Below are 5,373 nucleotides of genomic sequence, written 5' to 3'. Positions count from 1 at the left end.
TGGGCGACAGAGTGAGACTCCAACTCAAAAAAAAAAAAAGAAAAGAAAAGAAAAGAAAATAAGAGGGGCATTCAAGCACAAGAGTAGACCAGACAACGGGAGGAAAGATCCTTGAGGTCACTATGGGAAAGGAGAGAGTAGACGCCCTCTTAGCCGCTGTTCCTGCAGTTGGTGGTTATTTTGAAGCTAACGTGCGCTTTTGAATCTGAAAGATGCCATAGCGGGCAGCGATGCTCAGCTCTAGGTGAATCACTCGGGGTCGAAGCACCTGGAAAGCTTTTAAAACCACCGATGAGCCGGGCGCTGTGGCTCACACCTGTAATCCCAGCAATTTGGGAAGCGGAGGCGAGAGGATTGCCTGAGTCCAGGGGTTCGAGACCAGCCTGGGCAAGGTGGCAAGACCTCGTCTCTACAATAAATCAAAAAATTAGCTGGGCGTGGTGGCGCACGCCTGTAGTTCCAGCGACTTGGAAGGCTAGGCGGAAGGTCGAGGCTGCGGTGGCCATGAGCGTGCCACTGCACTCCAGCCTGGGCAACAGAGACTCTGACTCAAAAAACAAAACAAAACAAAACAAAAAACCACGGATGCCCAGTCACTGCTAGGCGCTATGTAGATTCTGATTCAATTGGTCTGGAATGTTGCGAAATCGGGAGCAGTTGGGTTGTCAACTGGAACTTCTGAAAGCTGGACTAAAATGGCCCACGTAGAGTAGAAGCTTCTTACAGTTTGTATTTCTGCTTGCGCGTGATTGTGAGACTATCCCAGACGCCATAGATGACCCAGATCTCATTCTTTACTTCTACAGTTGATTTTTTCTTTTTTGAGGTGGGGTCCCTTTGTGGTCCAGGCTGGAGTGCAGTGGCAAGATCATAGCTCACTGTAGCCTAAAACTCCTGGGCTCAGGCCCTTCCACCTCAGTCTCTTAACTAGCTGGAACTACAGGTGCATGGAACACTGGTCATTTACAGTTGATCTTAAATCTGTGTGTTTGCTTGTTATGGTGCTTCCTAGCTTTGATGCCTTGGCCAGTTACAGCTTTAGCCAATTACAGTCTCAGTCCTTATATACTGACAGCTTAAGGTATGGTTAGTGAGCTCTGTGTATGTCACTGCATAGTTTCTATGAATAACTTATGCTTTTTGTTTCCTTTTTAAACTACAGTTCTTAAGTTCTCCCAATCATTTTGGTATGATTGCTTAGAGGAGAGGTATGCCTGCTCCACCCTTTAATCACCCAAAGTCCCTTTGACTATTCTCAACATTTGGGAAAGCTTAGAAAACATCATTTTACAGTTATATGAATCAGATATACCAGTAAACCTAAAAGATTGCATATAGCACTAAGCTTGGAGTCAGTTCAAGCAACTTGGTTATTTGATTATTTCCTCCCCCATCTTCTCTCTTGTGAGCTCCAATTAGTTCTCTCTTTTCCTTACTTTTCTCTTTTCAGCATGAGATCTTCACCCTTAAATGGGCATGATGTCTTCCTAAGTAGGGAATTTTTTTTGGCCCTCTTCCAAGACTAAACCTTTGGGCTTCTGCTGCCAGAGGGAAGAGAATCTGAGCATCTGACTGACTCTTAAACAGACTTTCCATCAATCCTCCCATTTTAAGCTCACATCATGCTTTCTTTCAGCGTTGCCTGGTGCTTCCCAGACCTGGGTCGTAGGCAGGGCTTAGCTGTCTAAATCAGGCTGCTTCATGGCCTGCTTAGGGTTCCCACTTCCCAAGTCCTCGGGCAACTGCCACTTGATCAATCTACTTTCCAGCCTTCAATGTTTGTTGCTATTGTCTCTTCAATGTTTGTTGCTATTGTCTCTTCTCCTATGAGGCAGAAAAAGTGCAAATCAGTGATAAGCATGTGAACAAAGTTCAACATCGCTCAAAATGTAAATAAAAAGAGTAAGGCCGGGCTCGGTGGCTCAGCCTGTAATCCCCTGCCTTGGGAGGCAGAGGTGAGTGAATTGCCTGAGCCCGCGGGTTCGAGACCCGCCTGGGCAACTTGGCGAGACCTCATCTCTACAATAAATCAAAAAATTAGCTAGGTGTGGTAGCGCGTGCCTGTAGTTCCAGCTACTTGGAAGGCTGAGGCGGAAGGATCGCCGGAGCCCAGCAGGTCAAGGCTGTGGTGGCCGGGAGCGGTCACTGCACTCCAGTCTGGGCAACGGAGTGAGACTCCAACTCAAATAAAATAAAATAAAAACAATGAAATACCATTTTTCATATGACTGGGAAGAAAGACATTAAGCAGATCTGTAATCTATTTCCTTCCTTGGTAGGGAAAAACTCCTAGGAAAGCCAAGCATGTGCTTTTTACAAATACGGCAATAACAGACCTCCTGGCAAATAAACAAATGATATTTACTAGCAGGAGAGTCCATATCTAGAGAATTCCTTTCACAAGATGTCCCTGGGCTGGGAATATTTATGGTAAATCTATGTGGATTTGAGGGATATGACTCCCTGGAAAATACCATGTAAGTCATGTAACTTATATAAGATGGAGGTGGTGCATAACTGAGATGGCTCCTTCTGTGTGAATGGGGTGACTACACACTGACTGAGAACCCATCTGTGATCCCGGGCCAGGATGCAGCCACAACAGGAAGGGACCTGGGGTATAGCACTCGGAGTCCTGAGCCTCTTCCTACATAGGACCTTCTGATTACAATCCTTGAAATTATTTGTAACACGACACTGGGTAAGATCTCTGATTTGAGTCTGATTTGACAGTTTGACCTTTTGTGTTAGGTAAGATGCAAAGGTTTGGACAATGATATTACAATATTTGGGGTGTGTGTGTGTGTGTGTGTGTGTTTGTGTGTGTGTGTAGGTATGTGTGGGTTGGGGGCAGGGTGGGAGGAACAAGCATTCTTAAACACTGTTTGTTGGTAGTATAAATGGATGCATTTTTTAAAAAATTCATGGAAACAATATGTCAAAATTTTATAAGAAATTCTTTTTGGTCTAACAATTTTACTTCTAAAATTTATCCTGTGGACACACACGCTATATAAAAGTATTCTATTAAAATATTCTTACAGAAATTTTGTAATAGTAAGACTGAAAAAAACCCCACCTTTAACTGTCAACAATAGGAAATTGCTGAAATAAATTATGGTATATCCATTCAATGGAATAATATAAGCCATTAAAATGAACTAGATAGATCTACGTGTGCCAACATGGACTATCTCTGTGATATGTTGCTATAAGATGAGAAGAACAAGATGCAAAGTAGTATATAGACTATATTTTCATTTGAGCATCTCTCTCTCTCTCTCTCTCTCACACACACACACACACACACACACACCAGGAGAACTAGAAGTCTGGCGTGGAAAGTGTTATGGACTGAATTGTGTCGCCTCAAAATTCATATGTTAAATTCCTAACACCTAATGTGACTGTATTTGGAGATAGGGCCTTTAGGACAGTAATCAAGGTAAAGTGAAGTCACAAGGGTAAAACCCAAATCCAGTGAGGCTAGTGTTGACTGCATGGGTACACAGAAGAGCCCACAAGGGCACATAGCAAGAAGGCAGTACAGAAAGAGAGGCTTTCCCAGAAAACTTGGCACCTTGATCTTGGTATTTTAGCCTCCAGATCTGTGAGAAAATACATTTCTGTGTTTAAGCTACCCAGTCCATGGTATTTTGTTCTGGCAGCCCTAGAAGACTAGTACAAAACTTTTTCTTGATGTGTGGTGTTTTATACTATTTGAATATTTTTTTACCGTGTGTCACTTTTTCAATTAAAACAAAACAACAGTACAGGTTCTTTCTTCTGCTAAAATTGGGACCAGTTGGTCAGTTAATTTTAAAAGTCAGTTAAAATGGAACATATAAAAGTGGGAAATATATACCTACCTTAATCATTTTAATTTTGATTTAAATGTAAGATTATACATTCATCTTCCAATCTTTGAAGTAGAGCCAAGACCTTTTATCCAAGGATGAATTTGCTGGTTTCATTTTCTTCAAAATAAAGCAAGAACTTAACTAAACATTTCAGGCAAGTTGAGTGCCAAGTCAGTCTAGACTTTTTGCAATTTTTCCCCAAAGTTTTACAGATTTGTCTCACCCATACCTAATTCTATGGTCATTTTTGTTTGATGTTCATCTTTATCTATTTAGTTTTCATAAAAACAATAATTTTCTATTAAAGAGAGGGGAAGCCTCACTTCCTGTACTGCCTTCTTGCTATGTGCTCGTGTGGGCTCTTCTGTGTACCCATGCAGTCAACACTAGCCTCGCTAGATTTAGGTTTTACCCTTATGACTTTACTTAACGTTGATTACCGTCCTAAAGGCCCTATCTCCAAATTTAATTAGGATGAGTATAATAGGCATAAATACTTTAGGTACAAATGGACTCTTGTAGGCATATAGCTCTGTCAGTTAGGAGAGGAAGTATAGAAGTACCACACAGCTCACCACGTTGCCCAGCTAGCTACTGTCAACCCCTCATACTCACAGGACCTTGGTGTTATGTAAATGTGGTGTTTGTTTATTTCAGTTTCTTTTTCTTTTCTTTTCTTTTTTTTTTTTTTTGAGGCAGGGTCTCAGTCTGTCCCCCCTTCTGCAGTGCAGTGGCATGATCATGGCTCACTGTAGCCTCCACCTCCTGGGCTCAGGAAATACTTCTGCCTCAGCCTCCCAAGTAACTGGGACTACAGGCATGCGCCACCACACTTGGCTAATTTTTGTGATTTTTTTGGAGAGACAAAGTCTCGCTATGTTGCTCAGGCTGGTCTCGAACTCCTGGGATCAAGCAATTCTCCCACCTCATCTTCCCAAAGTGCTGTGACTACAGGCTTATATAAACCACTGTGCCTGGCCTATTTTAGTTTGGATTTTGAAACAATCTCAAACTCTTATAAATATAAATAACTCTTATAAATCCTTTATCCATATCTGTTGGTTGTTTCCCTCCCTCCCTCCCTCTCTCCCTCCTTTCTCTCTCTCTCTCTCTCTCTCTCTCTCTTTCTTTTGAGTCAGAGTCTCACTCTGTTGCCCAGGCTCGAGTGCAGTTGGCACTGAATCCTTGACATGCTGGGTTCAGGTGATCCGTCCGCCCTCAGCCTTCAAGGTAGCTGAGACCATAGGTGCACGTCACCATTCCTGGCTAATTTTTTGAATTATTGTAGAGATGAGGTCTCACCATGTTGCCCAGTCTGGTCTTAAACTCCTGGCCTCAGGCAATCCTCTCACTTCTGCCTCCCAAAGTACTGGGATTACAGGCGTGAGTCACTGTTCCTGGCTTGGATTCGCTAATTATTATTTTTTTGTTTGCTTGTTTTGAGTTGGAGTCTCACTCTGTTGCCCAGACTGGAGTGCAGTGGCCACTTCTGGCCACCGCAGCCTCGACCTGC

The sequence above is a fragment of the Carlito syrichta genome, unplaced genomic scaffold, assembly GCF_000164805.1.
Source record: "Carlito syrichta isolate Samal-C Ts95f unplaced genomic scaffold, Tarsius_syrichta-2.0.1 Scaffold302299, whole genome shotgun sequence".
Lineage (NCBI taxonomy): Eukaryota > Metazoa > Chordata > Mammalia > Primates > Tarsiidae > Carlito > Carlito syrichta.
Note: the sequence above shows the minus strand (reverse complement) of the source record.